General features: G+C 46.5%; 1 long non-coding RNA gene across 1 annotated transcript; it reads right to left on the bottom strand.

Moving 5' to 3' along the window:
* Positions 1-328: 328 nt before the first annotated feature.
* On the bottom strand, positions 329-17353 carry LOC143443983 (uncharacterized). Its single transcript, XR_013113443.1, has 3 exons — positions 16795-17353; positions 9256-9341; positions 329-2205 (listed from the first exon to the last, which is right to left on the bottom strand). It is a non-coding gene; the product is annotated as an uncharacterized LOC143443983 (long non-coding RNA).
* Positions 17354-22631: the final 5278 nt, after the last annotated feature.

Genomic DNA, 22631 nt, shown 5'->3' with positions numbered 1-22631 from the left:
CCAGAGAGTCCAGGTTCAGATCCCCAGCATCCACATGGTGACTCACAATGGTTTGTAGCGCCAGTTCCATGAGATCCAACGCCCTCTTCTGACTTCTGTAAGCACCAGAAATGAATGACCTATAGATACGTTCTGACAAAACACACATAAATGAATTTTTAAAAAGTTCAGACCAACTGAGTAACAGCAATAAAATAATGACAATACATTGAAAAAAATCTTGCATTTTTTTCTGATGCCCTTATCTCAATAAATGTTAATGGTATTACTTTGTATGCAAATTATTAAAAAAAAAAAAAAAGAAACGACCTCGGAAAGAAAAGCAGTATATATGGAAGAAATCAAGAAAAATTAGTTTGCCTAGGACATAAGATTTGTGCAAAGGTGTTACAGAGAACAAGATTAGAAAAGTCTGGTCCCCATGTGCTCAGAGCGCCTAGTGAGTACTTTATTAATAGTGACAAGAGACCAGAGGGGTGAATGACCTATTTCCTACTGCAGAGGTGCGGCGGTCAGGGCTGGGAGAAGGAGTGGTACTGGTTTGCTTTACTTTCGTTTCGAGATATGTAGCTCGTGTTGTGTTGGATGGTCTTGAACTTCTGATCCTCCTACCTCTTCCTCCCCAGTGCTGGGATTTTAGGTGTGTGCCATCACGCCTGGCTTTATACAGTGTCAGGGATGACACCCAGGTCTTCATGCATGTTAGGCAATGACACTACCAGTTGAGTTACTACATCCAAGCCCAAGGTGGTATTGAATGGCAGTAAAATAAAATAAAATAACAACACAAAAATATTCTAATGACTTTGTCTATGGTCTTTAGGTGTAGTCTCCATACATCTAAAGCTCACATTCAGAGTGGTACCACATTCTAATGGATGAGGATATGAAACTATCTTCCTAGGCATAGTCCAAGGCCTGCAACCCTATGGGGCAAGGCCAGCTCAGTAGCACACGGTAGTCCCAGGTAGCAGAGATCTTCCTGTGGGCCCAGTGGGCCCTCCAATTGGACTTCTGCTCTAGGCCTCAGTCTGACTTGATCTCTAAGGGGCAGGACAACTTCGAATCCTGTTGCTCTGTCCTCATCCAGAGAGCAGAAGAGACTACCAGTTCCCCTGGGGTCCCCCATCAGACCAGGGTTTCCCTAGGACTTCCTGAGGAGACCATAACACTGGAGGAGTCTCCCTAACTTTCTGAAACAGGGCGCTGGGCTCCCTGGCCTAGGCTGCCAGGCAGTGTGCAGAGGAGAGGGATGGTGTCGGGCTCCCGGGAGGAAACAAGCTTTCATTGTCCCCCTGGACCAGGAGGCACAATGGCAGCCTGTGTCCTGGCAGCAGCTGTGTATGTGGCTCTGGCTGTGGTAGACACCGGCCTTGGAGAGGCACACAGCCTAGGGGACCCCGGCTGTTTCACCCCCAGGCTGTCTTTCTGTGCCTGAGGGACAACCTGTATCTGAGGGTTGTTAATTGTGCCTGAGAGGGGAGTCTGACCAACCGTAGGCAAGTGTGTGCCTCTGAGCATGTGTGAGCACATATACTCAAGCAGGTGCCTCCCCAAGGTGTAGGCCAGGAAACAGAACTAGCTGGCAAGCTTTCTCGGAAGAGATGTTTTAGGAATGGGCAATGTGGGTCTTTCAGTGGAAATTCAGACTGTGTGAGTTAGCGAGTTAGTAAACACGTGGTATATGCACATAGACACATACTGCAGGTACTTCACAGCCAACATGGTTAGAGGCAGGTCGGACAGGGTTGGGGAGGGTTTCATATAGTGGCCACTGCCCAGATGCTTCTGAGAATCTGGTCTTGCTTGCTCCCATAATTCCTCCTCTTCTGGTCTCTGGCCTCTGCCTCCAGCTGCTTCCTGAATTCTAAAGTCATCTGGATTGGGACTCTATGCTTTATCTCTGTCTTCATCTTCAGCAAGAAGTGTCTAATAGAACCTTTGCCTGACACATGAAAATACCATCAGTCTCTCAAAATCTAGATCTTAGGAAAGACTTCCTTGATATTTAATAGATTCAATATTCTCTTCTTCGCCCCAGTTTTAGACTGTCCTGAGCTATGTAAGGTTCTCTGGAAGATCTGGGCTCCAGGGCCAGCTCTTGGGCGTGAGGGTGTGTGGTACCTCCTGTTCACCCAGGTTCAGAGGATGGCTTCTTCCACTGCTGAGCAAGCACCTCTGTGTGCGCAGGCATGGTGGGGTTTTCTAAAAAAAAAAAAAAAAAAAAAAGGATGCTGTAAAGAGGCTGTGTTTTAAAGTGAGAGGGGCCGACAGGAAGCTCTTTGAGGTGATAGACCCTCTACTCACCCTTTGGACAGAAAGTGAACAGGTTCAAGACTCGTGGACTTCTATGGCCAAAAGTTGTTAGTGCTGTGTGACTTCAGGGGACATTTCAGATGAAACTAGACCGTGTCTTCAAGCCACTGGGCTGTTTGAGCAGTAAGTGAGTAACTGCTTTTCATTAAGTGTAAGCTAGTGTAAAGTGACTCAGAAACAACGATTCAGAAGTGCTTTGGTCACATGGCAACTGAACGCACTGTCCCCTGTTGATTCTGTAGAGGGATCTAAGGAGATGGCTTAGTAGGCTTAGTATTTATTTCCTTCGAAAGTGTGAAGCCTAGAGTTTGGACCCCCAGTTCCATGACAATGTCGGAAGGCATGGTGGCCGCCTGTAATCCTCGGGCTCAGGAGGGCCCTCTTCTGGCCTCTGGGAGCACTGCACACACACAGTGCACAGACAACTGCACATACACAGTGCACAGACGGTGCTGGCAAAATACCCATACACATAAAATACGAATGGGGAAAAAACTTGAAATTAAAAAACTAAAATTAATTATTTAAACCACCACCACCCTCTCCATAATTAAAGTAAATGACTTGAGGAGTTTTCAAAATAAGGGTTTAAATTATTTTTTTTGAATTGGTTGGCTAAAAACATAAAAACTTACATCTTCCAAACTATTTTTCCAAACTATTTTGTAAAAAATAAGATTTTGACATTAGGAAAGACAGATGCTCACTGTCCCACTGTGAAGTTGGTCAGTGGGGGCTAAATATAAATGTCTTGATTAAACGGACAGAGCAATGATGCTTCTGTCCCCTAAGGTCTCTTGTTGAGGGGTTCCTATGGTGGTCACAGCAACTCTGACGAAGATGGGGATGGCCACTATGCTCTGAGGTCAGTTTTCCACCATGAATGAATTTCTACTCAGGGATATATGCTTATGAATCCATTGCCACAGTCATGATAAAAGACAGTCATCACCTCCAGGTGCTTCTTATGATCTTTGTGGGATTTGTGTTCTGCTCTGTATGACTGTTTAATGGGAGCTTTGCCTCCCTCACACTGGCCCACTCCACCATATGGTTCCTAGTCCTGGTGTTTCTTGCTTGATAACTAAGGGACTGTCTAAATTACAGGGATCCCTGTTCACTGAGGTTTCTGCTGGCCGAGTTTTACTTATGACTGCCTGTAAAATTCATTCCGTCGGTGAGAACCGTAATGACGATATAGGAGCGTATTTGAGGACATGAGTCCTGACTCAGAACTCGGCACCCTGAAGAGAGTAACATGCCTGTTTTGTTTTCTCAGAGGAACAGCAAATGGTGGCTCTAAGGCTGCTTTAATGGCTCTCCACGTTTTCATATGAAAATCTCCTCAGAACCACATTTAAACGCCCTGCTCCTGTGGCCCTCCACCTGTGGCCTGTTAGGGTTCAACGTGAAATGTCCCCTTCAGCCCATAACCAAGCACATAGTCTCTAGTCCCTGGAGCTGTTTGGAACATGACAGAGCCTTTAGGAAGCTAGGCCTGGCTGCTGGAAGCAGGTCACTAGGGGCGGGTTTAAGACCGGTTTAGACTGCTTTGGTTCCAGTGTATACCCTCTGCTTCCCCATCAGCCATGATGTGAAATGAAGAGCAGCATCTACCTACACACCACCATGGATGGAATGGAAGGCACAGGCTCTCGCCGTCAGGGATGGAGCCCCTGCCGCCATTCCTTCCCAACCGTGGTGTACTCCAAGCCTCTGACACCACGTGCTAAATAAGCTTTCCAGCCTCTGAGTTGCTTCTGCCAAGTGTTTTGTTTTGTCCAAATTGACAAGAAATTAATACATGGATTCCCTGCAGGGTTGAGGGTTTTAGACACACACACACACACACACACACACACACACACATACACACACACACACACACAGACAGAAACTGTACTAACACTGGGAGAAGTGGGGGCATCATGGGGGTGGGGGCAGGGTGGGAGCCAGGCTGTCTGGGGATCACTGAGGCCATCCACTTTCTCTCTTTTTTTGAATTTTTGAAGTGACATTTATCAACTTATTCTGTGTGTGTTTGCTTGCATGTGCACACACATATGGAGGTCAAAGGACACTTGCTAGAGTGGGTTCTCTTCTTGCAATCAGTCTTGGTGGCAATCACCTTTATGCGCTGAGCCATCCCACCAGCCCTGCCCCTCTACTTGCTGACATAGGAGACCTGGGGTCTTGTACCACAGTTCCCTCTTTTGCAAAATCAGGAAAACAATAGTGTCTGTACCACGAAGGGTTAAATAAGATTAATTTAACTGATATTTGTAATGCATTTAAACCAACACTTCCCAGAATGTTTAACTCTTACAACTCAATAGTAAGAAGATGTGCAACTTAAAAAAAAGGTACAAACTTTGGATGCTTCACTGTGGGGAGCTGACAGAAGGCGGCTATCATCCTTGCAGTCATCTTGAGCCATATACCCTGACAAGAGACTTGTTTTCAACAGCCTACAACAGCTGAGCACACTCTGATAACATCTTGTTTTATATACCTAGGATTTTCCCTTGGGTGTGTGTGACTTAAAGGTATGACTTAGAGACAAGACTTAAAGGCGTGACTTAAGAAGTGAGACTTATAAAAGGTGAGAGGTAGACAGAAGAGAGGACTGGAAACTTGGAACTTGGAGGCACTAGGGACTAGGAACTAGGGACTAGGAACTCGAGACTTGGGACTTGGACTAGGAACAAGAAACTTGGAAAGAGAGAAGAAGAGAAACTTGAGAATAAATGGGACTGAATCACACTCTGTCTGGTTTCCTTTCTTTGCGTCCGCCCTCACTCTCTCTCTTGCTGAACCCTGACCCATGAACCGGAGCAGCAGTGCGGGCTCTGACAATTTAGCCCCCAAAAGCTTGAGGCAGTGCGGGTTCCAACATTTGGCAGAGCAGTCCCCGACACTTCACCAAAGATGATCTATAGATAAGGTCCCAAAACTCATACAAAATGATTGTTCTCATTAGTTACTGAGGAGACACCAAAGAAAACACAAGGCAACACAGGATGTTCCAGGTCTAATGGCTACACTTTAAAAAGGGATCTCGGCAGGTGCTGAAGAGGTTGTGGAGGGCGGTGGGAGTTTTCTATATCATTAGTGGGAATGCCAGAGGGTACAGCTGCCTAGGGAGAACATGGAGCAGTTTCTTCCAAAGTTAAATATCCACACATCCCATGATTTAGCGATTCTGCTTAAATATTTAGACAAAAGAAATAAAATACATGTGTGCACAAATGTAATATGCAAAGATTTATAGCAGCTTTATTCACAAGTGCCTCAAACCAGACACTACCCAACTGTTTGTCTCTTGAGGAGTGCAGAAGCAAACTGTTGGTCAGCTTCAGTACTGTAACAGAATACCAAACATAGTTAATTTATAAAGAGAAAAGGTCTAAGGTTAAACCTGCACACTGCTTTGGGCCACTGGTGGGCACACTGGACGGCAAGAGTGGAGAGTGTGTGTCAAAACTAATGATTCGCCGTATGGCCAAAAGAGAAGAGGAAGGGCCTAGGGCTCCACAATCCCTTCAGGAGCACACCCCCAGAGCCTATAGAACTCCCACTGGACTCTGCCACTTCCTGATGCTGCTAGGCTGGAGATCAGGCCTGTTAACATCCAAACTGTGGTAGCTGTTGCAATCAAAACAATGAAATGAAATGAAATAAAATAAAATAAAATAAAATGAACTATTTACATATACAGCATTGGTAAATCTCAAAATGAATACGGCCAGGGGAAGATGTCAGATACAAAAGATGACCCATGGTTCCACTTAGTTCTATTCTGGAAAAATGCAAAATCATGGGGACAGAAATCAGATGATGTGGGAGCAGTGTGTGGGCAGAGAGGCACAGCTGCCTTGGGAACCTGTCAGGGTGACAGAAACATCTGCATTGTTATTGTGGTGGTGGTTCCCTCTATGTACCAAACAAACTCGCTGAACTGCACCCTTGAAAATGGTGACTTTTACTGTATGTAAATTATATTTCTGTAAGCCAGATGTTATCAAGATGTTATCAAGAACAGTGACTAGTTCTTTCAATGCACATTCAATAAAGCATATGTTTAGTGCATAAGAAGCCTGGAAATTTATACCAAAAATAATCTCAAGGTTTATCTCTAAATGGCGAAATTATTCTGATTATTTTAGCTACCTTTTTAAATGGGTTCTATACAAAAATTAAAAATTTAAAAATGAAAATTGGAAAAGTGATTCTAGCATTTGTATGGGAGTAGAGAGGAACCAGAAGGTACCAGAAAACTTGAAGAATAAGGCTGGAAGACAAAGACAAACTTCAAAATGTATTATCAGGTACAGTGAAAAGCATCACCACACCTTATGTGCTGTTAGCATGCGAACCTACAGAAAGATCAATGAAACAGAGTCGAGAGTCTGGAAGTAGAACACAGTCACAAGAACTGACTTTCTTTTCCTTTCTTTTCTTTTTGATTTCTGAGACAGGGTTTCTCTGTGTAGCCTTGGCTGTCCTAGAACTTGCTCTGTAGAACTGGAATAAGGCGAACAACATGCAGGAGCAGGTGAGTGAACAGTTGTTGTTCCATGTAGACCAGGCTGGCCTCAAACTCAGTGATTCACCTGACCGTGCCTCCCGAGTGCCACCACTGCCTGGCCAGGACAACTGATTTTCAACAAGGCACAGACAATGAGGCACAGAAAAGGCATTCTTCAAAAAAATTATTTTAAATAACTTAGATCTATTAATTTTACTTTATGTTTAAAAGCATTTTGCCTGCACAATGGTTGTGTACCATGTGCGTTGTACCTGCTTTCAGTAGAGATTCAAAGAGGGTGTTGGATTCCCTAGAACTGTTGTGAGCCACCATATGGGTACTGGAACTGAACCTGGAACCTCTGCAAGAACAGCAAGTGTTCTTAACCACTGAGCAATCCTGCCAGCCCCAAATTATCTTATTTTTAAATAAATAGATTGATGAATGAATGAATGAATGAATAAATAAATAAATAAATAAATAAATAGTTTTCAAGACAGGGTTTCTCTGTGTAATAGCCCTGGCTGTCCCGGAACTCACTTTATAGACCAGGATGGCATTAAACTCACAGAAATCCACTTGGCTTTGCCTCCTGAGTGTTACCTGGCTTATTTGTATTATTTTTAATTATGTGTGTGTTGGATGTCTGAATGTGGGTTTGCACATTTGAGTGTAGTACCTATACAGGCCAGAAGAGGGTGCCTGATCTCTGGGAGCAGTTACAGGCAGTCGTGACCTTTCTAAATTGGTGCTGGGAACTGAACTTAGTCCTCTTCAAGAGCAATAGGTGCTCTTAAGTGCTGACTCATCAGGACCACAGAAATATTCTTAAATAAATGATACTATAACAAGTACATTTCCATAAGCAAAGCCCAAACTGTTCCATGTACCACATGTCAAGAGAACCTAGCACAGACTCCAGACCTAATATCCATTAAACAATTTCTGTTGTTGTGGGCTGGCATGATCCATAAAAAAACTTATGATCCAAAACGCATGATCCATAAGAGAATGAACTTATGATCCAAAAAGCATGATCCATAAGAGAATGAACTGCTAAACTGGACTTTAGAAAAATTAAGATATTTTGTTCTTAACAGACATTTTTCAAAGAATGAAAACAACCATACCCTGGGAGAAGGTGATTTCATATCCTGGCTATGATATCAGAATTATACACAGAATATATTAAACACTTAAAATTTGCTACAAAGAAAACTAATCAAAAACAGACAAAAGCCTTGAGATACCACTATTACATAGCAGCTAAACTAAAAACCTTCCATCCCAAGTGTGGGTTAAGACATGGGAGAACTGCAGAGCAACAGAGCTATTAGCTGTAACCGCTGACTGCGCAGGAAAACGTTTTGGCACATTCATTAAAGTTAAATGTGCACTATGTGACTCCAGCATTCCATGCCTAGGTGTTTGTAGAAGTCCGGTTCATAAGTACTCACTGCAGCTTTATCTGTAGCAGCCTAAAACTAGGACCAAGGCAAGCATGTGGCCTTGGGTGAGTGAGTAACTGGTGTTTTAATCTCATATGGCAATGTCACTCAGAATGTAAAAGGTGTCAACCATCCACAAGTGTATCAACATGGATGCTTCTCAATAAACCACGTGGGGGAAGAAAAGTCTGACAAAAAGAGCACATACAGCATGACGTCACTTAGACAAAATTATTTAAGAACGAGAACTAATCTGCAGGGTCAAAAAAAGAATAGCAGACGTCTCCCGAAGGAAACTTCCAGAAGGGACACACAAAATGTTAAAAGTGTCAGATTCTTGGTTGTAGTTATTTTTTATTAATATTTTATTATGTGTGTGGGTGTTTCGGGTATATATCTGTGCACTGCATCCATGCACAGAAGCAGAAGAGGGTGCTGGATCCCTAGAACAAGCGTTACAGGCATTGTGAGCTGCTGTGTGCATACTGAGAATTGAACCTGGATCCTTTGGAAGAACAGCCAATGCTCTTAACTACTGAGCCAGTTACTATTGTGATAATTTTGAGGGTGTATAAATAGCTGAACTCATCAGATTATGTCTTAGGAATGTGTAGTTCAGGAGCTGCAGACATGGCACCATGGTTAAAGGTATTTGCTGGTCTTCCATAGCACTGGCATCTGGCAGCTCACAACCAACTGTAACCCAAGCTCCAGGAGATCTGATGCTTCCTTCTGGTCTCTGCATGGAGCACACACACACACACACACACACACACACACACACCTTTTAAAACTGTGTAGGGCTACCTTTCAAGTGATAATTTTTACTAGAATTTTAGGAATAAGGACATTGCATTATATATCCATATTTTTAGTTAGTTACTTTGGAGTCCTATTTGATTGTTCAGGAGCTACTGAGAAAACTTGCGTGCACAGACTGTGTGCATCCTCATGGCTACCTACCTGAGTTTGATTTTGTGCTTGGTTCTCATAAAGTTTGTGCATCAGGCCCAAGGCCAGGAATATAGTCCTCTGTTGTGACATTGTTTCTATGGGGAAAATGGAAAAATCACAAATTACATCCGCTTCTTCTACCCTAGGCCTGTCTTATTCAGTATTTTCAGAATTGAGAAGGAAACAGATGGGGAGGAGAGAGAGGGAAGAAAAAAGGGGAGGAGAGGGAGACAGGGAGACTTGAGAGGGAAAGGGAAGGAGAGGAGAGAGGGAAGAAAGAAAGGAGGGGGAGGGGAAGAGCAAGGGAGAGAGAGAGAGAGAGAGAGAGAGAGAGAGAGAGAGAGAGAGAGAGAGAGAGAGAGAGAGAGAAGCTACTTTCCAGTTCAGCTTTCGGTGATTCCCACATCCATGGTCCTTCACACCTGGCCCATGTTCTTTGACGCCTGCCTCCCATGCTAGAGCACTCTCCAGATGCTCCTACACCCTGAGTGTTTGCTCAGGATGCTCACTGTCAAGCAAGCCCTTCCCCACTCAGATACTCACTTGCAAAAGTCTCTTAACTGTCCTTCAAGACTCCACAAATGCCATCACCTCCTGGAAACCCCCAAATGGCTCTGACAGGACTCAGTGCTCCCCTCTGTACTCACATAGCGTCTGCGTACCTCTCTCACGGAGATTATTACCGGCAGCACAATAATTAAGGTATGTCTGTATTTGTTAGGAAAGACTCAGACTACCAAATGGTCTCAGTGGAATTTCCTTCTTTCCCCCATTAAAGGCCTGACTGCACACTTTGTACCTTAGGGTCTGCTTTCCTGCGAACGGTCCAGCATGGCTTTCTCACCATCAGGAAGTAATGGAGAACAGGGTATGACTCCTTCCTTTACAGGGTATGATTTAAAACTTGAAGACCAACTCTTTCTATATCTGTTGGCCATAATTTAGTAGCAACTACAAACACCTGCGAAGGTGTCTGGGCAACGCAGCTTTACTAAGAGAGTCATGTGCTTTCCTAAAAGTCAGGCTATTTTGAGAGGAAAGGGAGACCTTGGGGCAAATCTGTCACTCTGCTCCTTTAGCACCCCATATCTGCTAATCTCACACACAAAACACAAATGCTGCCTGCCAAGGGAAGCCACCTTGAGAACCATCATATCCTGTACCCAACCCTTCAGTCATGTCTGGATGCAGCCTCCTGTGGCCTGGAGACCAGCACACAATAGCGAGTGCTCCGCCACCACCCTCCTCCAACTCACAGTGAGGGGACAGTGTGTGGTGGAATGATGGAAGAGCCACACACCACAATTGAACCCAACCCTTGCTTGGAAAACAAAACAGTAGGGGCTCAGCAGACAGCCCCAGTCCCCAGTAATTAACCAAGCCAGGCTGCTCAGAGGCATTAAAGACTCATTGTTCTTCCATTTTTCTGGAAGTAACTCCCTGTCCAGCGATCTCCTCAGTCTGTGGCTTTACCCTCTGGGAGGCTCTAACTGGGTCATCACCCTCTGTCACCACATCTACAGCAGGCGCTGAACAGCAGGCCTGCTCAGACTTCTGGATATTGCTTCAAGCCGGTCCCATGTTCAGAAAACTCCAGCCAGAGGTCTTGTCTGGACAGTTTGTAGGCCTGACAACACTGGCTGTACTTTCTCTGAGTCCTTTGCCCAGGCTCCTCCCAGACCCCTCCCATGTCCCTCTCTGGGTTTAGTGGCCACTATCTCCAGGCCATCTGAGACAATAGGCCCAGGTAAAAAGGGAACACACCCTTAATCTGGTTTTGGCTGCTGGGTTGATTCCCATTGTGTTGTGGAGAATTCCTAACTGGGAAAGCCTGAGAAAGGCCCAGGGCACAGTTCCTACCCAGTCTGGCTGTGTAGAGTCAGCCTAGACTGCCTTCCACTGGGATCTGAAAGCATGTGACTTCCATAGTTCTCCAAGGCTCCAGTGTGCCAGACTCAGTCAATTCAGATGGCTGGCAGCCAGTAGGTGAGCTTTCTTGGCAGAAGTATATTCCCTAACCCCCTTGGCCTGCAGACTAGCCAGTTATAACCCAAGGTCATTTTTTTTTTTAAAGGAATTTGTTGAAATCAGCAAGAAGACTTACTCACCAATTCCCAAATTCTTCTATAGTTACAGGACCAAGAGCAAGTAAGCTTCCTGCCCATTCCCTGTCCCAGATGACAGTTCCACTAAATCCTCTGACAGAACACAGAGGCCACTAGCTTCTGGTCTATAACATTCGGGCCTGCTCTGCCTTCTAGGATACTGGAATTTAGACATGTGAGAAGCTTTCAGGTACAATTGTTCTTGGTATCCACAGGGGATGGGTTCCCTCTCCCTCATGGATATCAACATCAGAAGCTGTTATAGTCCCTAATATAAAATGAGATAGGCATTTGCCTACCCCTTGCCTTCTTGAATGCTTTAAACTATCTCCAGATTACTTATGATACCTAACACGATGTAAATGCGAGGTAAATACATATTTAATCGGTTGTTTGAGGCTATAATAATGAGAAAACTCTATGTGTGTTCAGTACAGACGCTCTTTTCTTGAATATTTTCAGTCCACATTGGTTGGGTCCCACCCGTGTGGAACTTGTGGCTACAGACTGCTGACTGTATTCTAAATCTGTTATGCAATAGATTTTGGCAGCTGTAACTGGAAAGCAAGCAGAGAAGGGATTTGACCAAGAGGGGGGCTTGTCTCTCTGACATGTGAGCATATGAGCAGATACAATGACCTTCAGGGCCCTGGGTTGGCCTGGGAGTGGCCAATCCAGAAATTACATACATTGTCTCTGTTTGGATCTGCTTTGTTTTGAATATGTTGGAAAGTTACTACTTAGTGTTACTTAGGGTTTTCAAAAGCATGAACCTTAGGGAGTGCTAAGACACAGGGCGGGGCCCCAGTGAATAGGCTTGTGTGCTGGAAGCTTGTTCCTCTGTGAGGTAGTGCTGAGGTGGCAGGACCATTAAGAGGTAGCACCTCGTACAGAGACAGAGAGAGCAGAGAAGTAGAGGAGTAGAGGCCGGCCATGAGCACGTGGACAGAAGTAATCAGGTCCTGGTGGCTCCACTCTCACACATGGATAACCCTGATCTCTGGAAGGGCATGGGTCTGGTGAGGGAGGCTTAGTTCCTACCTTCTTACACACGAGCAAGCTTGGCTTCTTCTTTCCTGTTTCCTCGCTAGCCATGTCCATCAGCTGTCTCTTCCATATGCACCTGTGGCATGGGATGCCCTCATCATGAGGTCTCAGTAGCTACTGGCTCTGTGCTCTTGAGTCTTTTATAAGTGGGAGTTAAGTGAATTCTTTTCTTTATAAAACATATAGCCTCAGTCAGGTATTTTGTTTCTAGCAACAGAAAATGGAGGTGACGATGGGCTGGGTTCAAGGGTCCTACTCCCTGTTTGTTCCCCCTCCTCTGCCCTATGAAAACCTATCAATGAGTCTCCGTCTTGGTAGTGGACAACAGCCCTCAGCAGGCACATGGGCTTGTACACTTCAAGAACTGTGCAAAATAATTCCTACTATTTATAAATTGTCATGTCTGCTGAGGTTTTCCAGAGGGACGGAACCAGTAGAACTCGTGTATATTAAAGGGGGGTCCTTAGGTTGGTTTACACAATACAGTCTTGATGGACCAACAATGGCTGACTTCACATCACAGAGGTCAGAACCTGGACGATGCTCAGTGCACAGAGTTGGGTGCCCCACGCAATTCCAGTTGGTCACTGAAGGCCTGGAGGATCTTGGGAGACCCACTGGTCTTCAGTACACTTTAGAAGGCTGAAGAAGCTGCATTCTGATGTCGGTGAAGGCAGGTGGCAGCAGGGTGGACGAGCTCACAGCAAGATGCAAAACGCATAGATGAGCTTGTATCACTGAGAAGGCAGCACGAAGGCGGAGCTTCTCTTGGTGGACCTGCTTTTATCTGGTTACCATGACAAGGGCTCACTCAAATTTGGGGTGGGTCATATTCTGTCTCATATCTCACCTGACCAACAAAATTCCTCACAGCCGTGCCATTGCTTATCACTCCATCACTTCCAGATGGACTCAAGTTGACAAACAAGATTAACCATCACATCCATAGATGTTTGATTACAGCATCATAAACAGACTAAGACAAGTTCCCTCTGCTTTCAGCTACATGGCATAAAAGAGGGCCATGAAATGCAGTCTGTACTCTTGGTCACTCTGTGCTCAGCAGAAAATCAGTTGGTTCAGCATAGTGTGAAAATGGCGGAGACAGTGGTGTGAGGGTGGACACTGGTTACTTACTCCTCCATGGCTGGCTCCACTCAAGAGGACGGGCTAAGGAGCGAGGACCACAGTGTGCCCTCTTGATCATTCACAGGCAAGACAAAGGCCCAGCTTGACTACGTGTGTTCATCTCCCATTTCCCAAACTACAATCCAGACCACTAACAGTGAACATCTGTGGTCTTTGATAGGCATGTTTCTCTATGTAGCTAAACTGTCTTGACCCTTCACAAGTTCAAGACTCCAGCTCTAGGGATGTGGCTCATCTTCCAGGCCCCAGTATCCCAGAGGGGCTTTGAGGAAGGTGTTGTATATTTGCTTATTTATTTTGCACGTGCCTGCATGGTGGTGACACATTACCGCATGACTTTCTGGAGTTGCTTTTTCTCTTTGGCTATGTTGGTTCCAGGGACTAAACTCAGGTAGTCAGCTTTGACTGCAATTGCTTTTGCCCACCTACTCCTAAGTTTTGTGCTTCTCCTAGGGTGCCTCTCTCAGGCCTCTGCTTCCCCTGTGACCAACACCCCGTCTCCTCTCCCACACCAGCCCTGTGTCTGTTTCTCCGGTGACTAACACCTTGCCCCCAGCCTGTGCCTTTAGCCCCTCTCTAAGCCGAGGACAGGCTCCCGCTCTCCCTTCAGTGTTCCAGAACAGCAAGGCTCTCATCCTGCAGATGGAGAATCTAGTTCAGGCCTGGTGGAGGGTGATCCGACACCAGGAATGAAAGGTCAAGTTCAAGGTCACGCATCATGTCTTCAGAAGGTACCTTACAGATAAATGAGCTCTCATTGTCTTATCCTAACTCATTTGTAGACAGGGGCCTCAAGAGTCCTTGTTTTCCTCAACCCTAATGGCCTTTTACTGAGTGTTCCTAGGCAACAGGACTGTCAACCCAGAGAACTGTTCCTTTCATAGAAAGCAGAGCAAGCTACTATGAATTTTAAATAGCCACATAATAACCCCCTCTAGAATTTTATTTTAATTATGCCTATGAGTGTGCATCTGAATGTGGGTAGGTCCATGTGAGTGCAGGTGCCTGTGTGTGTACCCTGAGCTGGAGTTACAGGTGGTTGCGCAGCCTCTAATGTGGATGCTGGGAACGGAACTCAGGTCCTCTGGGAGAGCGGCAAACACTCTTAACCACTGAGTCTCCCTCTAGACATCTCTACCTCTCTTCTAAAGAGTTATTTTCTTCCTGCTTTAAGTGTAATATTTGATCTAGTCTTTGAAACTGTCCTGGAAGATAAGGCTCTTAGGGACATTAAGATTCATGGGGATTTATTAAACCTCCTATCCAAAACTATCCTGGGTAACAGGATATATATATTGAATTCCAATACCCCGACCCTCCAGAGAGGCGGCCCACGTTGTCTGGAGTCATCTATGAATCTTCTATACTTTGACTCTTGTTTCTTCTATGCTCCCCACTCCATGGCAGCCACGTGGAGAACACGCCTGCCTTGCCAGCTCATTCCCTGGGCGATCTTCGTTCTGAGGATACCTTCCTTGGGTACATCCTCCATACACACCCTGTGGACTCAATCTCAGCTTCCCAAAGGCCCTGTCTCCACCCAGCAGAAAGAACAGGTTTGCCCACTGGGTTAGGGAGCTGAGTTGAGGCGCTCAGGCTGAATAGCTGCTTTCTTCTCAGTTGCTCCCCTCCCCTGACAGAGCGGTCACTGATTAACCCCTCAAACCAGATAACCCTCCACAGGGGAAGAAAGCATGTACTTATCCTGGGTCATAAAACATCAATATTGATTTCTCAGGGTAAGGCCAAAGGGAATATGGGGGCTGGTGGGGCTTCCCCTGTGTGATGTTCAGAGGCTGGCTCACCTGACCTCCTTCCCTGTGGAGAAATGTCTAAACCAGGTATCCAATACCTGAAGAAGCCCGATCCCTGCCTGCTCCTCTTCAAAGGCAATCCTTTCACTGGAGGCTCAAGTCTTAGAGCCCATGCCCTGCTACTGGAAGGTATCTAGGGTCTCTCTCTTTCCATATCCCCTCTATTTTGACCACAGCCCAAGGTCCTAGGTCTGGAAACAGTCTGTCACTGCTGCCTTTCCTAACTCTGGGACTTGGACAAGTGATGGACTTGTGTCTTGTTTCCTAATTTGAGACCGTGGTGTAGAGTAGCCCCTGGCGCATAAGCTATTAGGATAATGAACGGAGATCATGTTCAGGAGTGTGTGCTCCTATAGAAGGTGCCCCTCTCTACCTCTGCTCTTGGTATGTACATCTCTGTATGCCTTCCTCCTTGCTCCTGGCCAAGCTTCACCACCATCCTCGTCCCTCTGGCACATAGTGAGTCAACCCCTCAGTCTCCATCAGAGTCCAGAGGAGGGGTCTACACCTGTGTGGGTCCCCAGAGAGTCTCACTTCACCTCCAGAGCAACCCCATCCATACCCTTTACTCTTTTGGGAAAAGGATTTCCTCTGCCTCTTTCACTTCTCTGGAGGATGAGGTGCCCAGTGGGGGACTTTTCAGTCCCTCCAGGTGGGACCTTTCATGAAAGCCAGGCTCTACAAGCACAGGTGGTAGCAGAATGTCCTTGAGTTCCACCCAGAGCCTGCGCCCTCCTTTCTCCTTCCTTTTTGTCCCTTCCCTGCTCCAGGTGAACCTCGCCTGAGGCTGAGGGACACCAAGGCCCCAGTCCTGAGAGCTTCTAGAGGGGCTGTAACCCTGGGTGCTGGCCAATGATTAACACTGAGCAAACTCAGGGCCAGGCTAGGGATCCCGGCGGGGCTGGGATCACACAAAGGCCCCCCTGTCTGGCTGAGCTACCATCTTGGTGAACAGTTACTGATTACCCTGTCAACTGGAGCAGAGAGGTGGGGTGGCTGCTATCTAGCCGGGTGGAGGGTGCTTTGGGGGTGGGGTAACGTGGGTGGGGATGGTTCAACTCCTCAGCTCCAGCTTCACATTTATGAATGGGGTGGTGGCTGGTGGCGTGAGGGTCTGCTGCGGTGCTCAGGGTGTTTCCATACCTGTCTGTCACAGGGTTGACAGGTGCCTGCCTCCGAGAGCGGCTCTCGGCCCCTACCTTCTAATGTTCCAATACTTTCCCCCTTCCTTACAAAATCTGTTGTCTTTTTTGTGATGAGCCATAGCATCCCCCTGGCTTCCCCTTTACCCCCACAAACTTCTCTGTTTTCTACCTTTCCTCTAAAAATTCTTCCTCTCTTCATCCTCTTCTTCCTCCTTCAGGAACCTCTTTCAGTTTCCCATCTTGTCGTCCTGGTCCCCTCCTACCTGGAGCCCGTCTGATACATCTTACCTCATGGTACTTCATCTCTTCCCAGGGTCCTCCTGAACTGGGCACTCTCTGCTTCCATTTCTTGCTGCCCAGCCTTCAGCCTACCCGCCGCAGGTGCATTGCCTAGGTCGGACTTCAGTTCCAAGGACAGAACAAGTAGGGAATGAACAGGGTGCCAGGAAAGGTGGAGGAGCCTGTGGGCCTCCTCTGCACCCCTCAGGTTTTCTAGGACTAAAGACTGGAGATTGGGAGAAAATGGGCAGCTTCACCAGTGGGCACAGTTCACCCTGCATAGAGATGCTGGGGTCTATGCTGTCATTGGCAGAGCCAGCCCTCCATAGGCAAACACTCCTGGTCACCTACTAGAACCCCCCCCCCCCAGCTAGGCATAAGGAGTACCTTCTGAGGGCCTGAGAGGAAAAGCCATTGGGACCTGAGGGGAGCTCAGAAGACCCCCTGGGGCATTCCACTACCAACTGCACCCCCCACCGTCCTGGTCCTGGAGTTGCCTTAGCTTGTGAAGTTCCTGCAGCCCAGATTTGCCCTGTGGACCTTAGCGGTGAAGAGCAAAGGCACCGAGACCCAAGAGACAGACAGGGAGAGCAAGGGTGAGGCTAGTGGTTGGGCTACAGTGGGTAGATAAGGTGGGACTAGGTGAACGCCCAGGGGCCAGCTCCCGGGGAGTGTCTGCTCTTCTCTTTCAAGCCCAACAGGTCCCCCCCACCACCACCACCAAAAAAACAAAAAACAAAACAAAACAACAACAACAAAAAAACCCACAGCTCCTAAAAAATCTAATCTCAGCAGGAGGGCGCCACCTGCTGTTTCAGAGACTACAGCGCCCTTGCATCTTGTTGGACTGGAGGACTTGGCATGGAGGCTCCACAGGGAGCAGAACCTCAGTTTGGAACTGTAGTACATGGACTTCCGACATGAGCCCAGCTGCCTCTCAGCAGGCACAACAGCGAACCACAAGACTCCTCCCTCTTCCTTGCCTTCCACGGCCCCACTCACTCCAATGAGCTTAAGAGAGCCTCTTTTCTTCAACTCACTGCGCACAGCCCGGTATCCTTAACCACCTTCAAGGTTTTTTGTTAGAGCTAATACTGGGGTCAGGGCCGCAGGGCCAGAATTCTTTCCCAGACGCAGGCAGGGCTCAGCCTGACACTGGAGTCAGTCGCTCTGAGATGGTCAGGGCAGACTGCTACATCTTCACTGTGAAGTTGGGCTGACACCTCTGGTGTTTGTGCCTCCTCTTAAAGGTCTCTTGGCATGTTTCTGTTCTAGGCGATAGCTGGGGACCCATGGTCCCCTACAGGACCATCTTCCCCGAGTCCCCACAATCACGCAAGTCTGATTCATTCATGCCTCACTAAATTCCTGCACGACCTTACTGCTTTCTTCTAAACCAAGGCCCCTTGCTTGGCTCACACATCTCTTCTGACCTCCACTCTCTCCCAGCAGGTGAACTTCCATATGCCTGGCTTGCCCCCTCTCCACCCTCCTTAGGCTTCATAGACACACTGCCATACTGGGAGCTTCCCCCATTAAACCAAGCTTCCTGAAGACGGTCAGTCCCCATATCTACGGCCTAAGAATTTGGCAGGAGTGAACGAGCACATGAGTAAACCAATAGCCAAAGGTGAGAGTCCAGAAATGTGCTGATCAAACAGAAGAGCGGCTGCCCAGCCCTGGTCTTTGTTCTCCCTCCTCTGAGCTCTGTCTCCTACCCTACCGTGTCTAGATTGCTTGGAGATCCTTAGGAGCCCTGCCTGGCCACCATTCCAGGAGGCCCCTAGCAGACCCTCAAGCTCAGAATGCACTACCCTGACTATATACTTCTTTTGCCCTATAGACAGGAGCTAGCCTCATCTCTTGAACAGCCACCAAGAGTTCCACATCTTATAAGTAGACAGGTCTCCTTTTGCAGCAGTGAGCTCTGCTCAGGACGGGTCAAGGGGCCCAGGTTGTTCCACCTGGCTGTCTGCTGTCTGGCTGTGCAACTGGCTGCCCTCAGAAAGCTCCTATTATTTTTGGACCCAAGAGTTTTCTGGTCTCATCAGAGGTTATCTCATGACCTGTAACACATGATCTTTCTGAGAGCAAGGGAAACATGGGAAGGGCTGCTTCTGCGGTAGGCATGGACCCCCGCCCCCACCCCCCATGTGAATAAGTCATTTCACATTGACTTATCAAGAGGGAAGCTATCCATGGTACCACACACTTAAGCTGCCCTACAGAGAGGTCTTCTGCTGATGGCTCGGGGCCTCATTTAGGTGTGCCTCGGAATCAGCCTCAGATACCCACAACCCCTAACGACATCTTGATTACAGCCTCAGGAGACCCTAAGCAAAGCTACTGGGCAAAGCTGTTTCCAATTCCTCAATCGCCAGGGGTCTGAGAGAATACCTTTTCCTTATAATTCGCAGCTGTAGTTTTAGGCCAATTCATTATGCCACAATAGGTATCTGGTACAGAACGGATGCCTTTGCTGCTGTAAATGCCACAAACAAAGCCTGTGATGAGTCATAAAGAAAGGTTTGAAGATTAGAGTCAAAGATGCTAAGCCACCAGATGAACCTGCAGAGGCATGTGGGTGGTTGAAAATCACATTTCAGGGGCTGATGAGATGGTTCAGTGGTTAAGAGCACTGATTGCTCTTCTAGAGGTCCTGAGTTCAAATCCCAGCAACAACATGATGGCTCACAGCCATTTTGTAATGGCATCTGATGCCCTCTTATGGTGTGTCTGAAGACACCTACAGTCTATTCATAAAATAAATAAGTAAATTGTGTGTGTGTGTGTGTGTGTGTGAGAGAGAGAGAGAGAGAGAGAGAGAGACAGAGAGAGAGAGAGAGAGAGAGAGAATGAATCACACACTCCACAATGCAGATATGGAAAACTAGTATCTTCATTTTTTTGTATAATTCTCATCTTTAAAAGTTATTGTTGATGGATGTGCATGTTGACAAGAACCTGATATAGCTGTCTCCTTAGAGGTCTGCCAGAGACTGACACATTCAGAGGACGACCTTCACAGCTAACCATTGAACTGATCAAGGGTTTCCCAATGGTGAGGTTAGAGAGAAGACTGAAGGAGCAGAAAGAGTTTGTGACCCCATGAGGAGAGCAACAATACTAACCAACCAGAGCTCCCCAGGGTCTAAACCACCAGCCTGGGAGCACATAGGGAGGGACCCATGGCTCCAGCTATATATGTAGGGGAGGATGACCTTGTCAGGCATAGGTGGAGAGGAGAGTCTTGGTCCCATGAAGGCTGAACACTGAGTGGGGGGGAATGTGAGGGTGGGGGAAGTGGGAGTGGGGGGGTAGGTGGAGGCACAGCCTCATAGAAGCATGAGGAGGGGGGATGGGATAGGAGGTTTCTGGGTGGTGGGAAGTGGGGTAAGGGGATAAAATCTGAAATGTAAATATAATACCCAATAAAAAAGTTATTGTTTATTATCATTATTGTTATTGTTGTTGTAATGTGTGTGTGTATATAGGTTTGTGCATGTATATAGCCACTTCAACTGTTTTACTCAATTGCTTTTCACCCTATTTTTTGGGACACAGTTTCTCACTTGGCTTCAAACCCACTCATTAAGGTAGGCTGCCTCCTCAGTGCTGGGCTTACATGCGCTGCCATGCATGGTTTTTGTATGAGTGTTCTGGGGATGGGACTCAGCTCCCCATGCTGGCACAGTAAGCACTATTGAGTGAGCTATGTCTCCAGCATTACTGTCTTCATCCTGGTCTGATGAAATCATGCGTGCTGTTCACAGGGAATGCGTGAGTGAATGAATGGGTGAATAAATGAATGACTGCATTACAGGAAAGAGATAGATCTTTAATTTGTCCATAGCACAGAGTCCTATGTTTACATATTGAACTCAGTGTCCTTAGAGTAAAATGTGACTTTCCCAGAATTTTCTCACCCCTCCCACGCATAGCCCAGAGAATGTACCATTGAAGACATTTATGAACCCCACAGAGAAGGAAAAAGGAGCTCACAATGACCATGGGATTGTCTTTCTTTTCCCACAACACACACCTTGAGACAGAAATGCTCCATCTTGGTTTCTGAGGCTCCTGTGATGGATGGGAGGCAATGCTAAAGTCGGCGGTCTCTCTACACGACCAGGGTACAGATCCTGCCTCTGTGGCCTCAGTCCCTATGAACCCCGAGAACCCAGACTCATGTTCCCCATTACACCAGGTCAGGTGCTATTCTGTGAATCCACTTCCTAGACCCAGATGTCTGCCACTTCTAAAGAGTTTCCTGAGTGGCAACCCCCTGCCTCAGCATGATACCACCATTAGCCATTGCTCTGCTGGGTGGATTCAGCCAGACACCTCTTGGCTTCTCCCTGGGAGTCAGGCTCTGCCTGTTTACTCACAAACTCTACTGAGAATATCCCACCATTCTTCTTCTGCAGTGAGTGATGGAACTGACTTTGAGTTTCATGGCCTCTCTTCTTTGGGCCCGCGGACATCACATCCTGCTTCCCCCTTCTAAATGAGAACTGGGCTTTGATGGCAGCCTTCCATTGCAGTAAGTCTGCCCTGGAAGGCCTGCTAGGAGAACAAGAACCCTGGGGACATGAAGGGGCATTTCTAAATGACATCCCATGTACATGAGGGCACACAAGAAATGGTTGCCTAAGATGATCCACTGACAAGATGCTATGAAGGCCTCTGGAGATTCCATACCCCTCACCTGAAGTGGGGCTTTGGGCCATTGTGGAGCGTGTCTGTCTGTCTGTCTGTCTGTCTGTGATTTCTCAGTATCATCCAGAGAGACCACCTCCAGGATCTGCCTTTAAGATTCATGTTGGACCCCGTCTCTCCTTGTCCTTGGAACTAAGGTATAGAGGAGGGAGCTAGACTTCTAAGCAGAGCTTCCTCAAGACACATGCCTGGAGATGCCTGGAGCCAAGCACCTCATAGCAGAGTGGACGACCATGGCTAGGAAAACCACCCTACAGCGTAGAGATGGAACACCAGTGTCTTTGTTTCCTTGGCTTAGTCTCACATCCTTAAAAATGTCTCATTATTCTCTCTCTCTCTCTCTCTCTCTCTCTCTCTCTCTCTCTCTCTTTCCCTCTTTTTTCTCTTCTTCTCTCTCTCTGTATGTGTGTATTGTATGTATGTGTATATGTATGTATGGGTATATTGTGTATATGTGTGTATATGTGTTTGTGCATGTGTGTTTGTGTATATGTGTGTATGTGTGTATGTGTATATTGTGTGTATATGTGTGTATGTGTGTATGTGTATATTGTGTGTATGTGTGTGCATGTGTGTGTATTGTATGTATGTGTATATGTGTGTGTATTGTGTGTATATATATTTGTGTGTATGTGTATATATGTGTGAATGTGTGTTTGTGTGTGTGTGTATTGTGTATATATGTGTATGTGTGTGTATGTGTATATTGTGTGTATGTGTATATGTGTGTATATGTGTATATGTGTGTTCATGTGTGTTTGTGTGTATATGTGTATGTGTGTGTATATGTGTATATGTGCGTATGCGTGTGTATGTATTGTGTTTATGTGTATATGTGCGTATATGTGTATGTGTATATATGTGTGCATGTGTGTTTGTGTGTATGTGTGTATTGTGTGTATATGTGTATATGTGCGTATGTGTGTGTATGTGTATGTATTGTGTTTATGTGTATATGTGTGTATATGTGTATGTGTATATGTGTGTGCATGTGTGTTTGTGTATATGTGTGTATGTGTGTATTGTGTGTATATGTGTATATGTGCGTATGCGTGTGTATGTGTATGTATTGTGTTTATGTGTTTATGTGTATATGTGTGTATGTGTATATATATGTATGCATGTGT

Source organism: Arvicanthis niloticus, chromosome 11 (genome assembly GCF_011762505.2).
Source record: "Arvicanthis niloticus isolate mArvNil1 chromosome 11, mArvNil1.pat.X, whole genome shotgun sequence".
Classification (NCBI taxonomy): Eukaryota; Metazoa; Chordata; class Mammalia; order Rodentia; family Muridae; genus Arvicanthis; species Arvicanthis niloticus.
The sequence above is the reverse complement of the archived record's forward strand: the minus strand, read 5'-3'. Positions and strand labels throughout refer to the sequence as shown.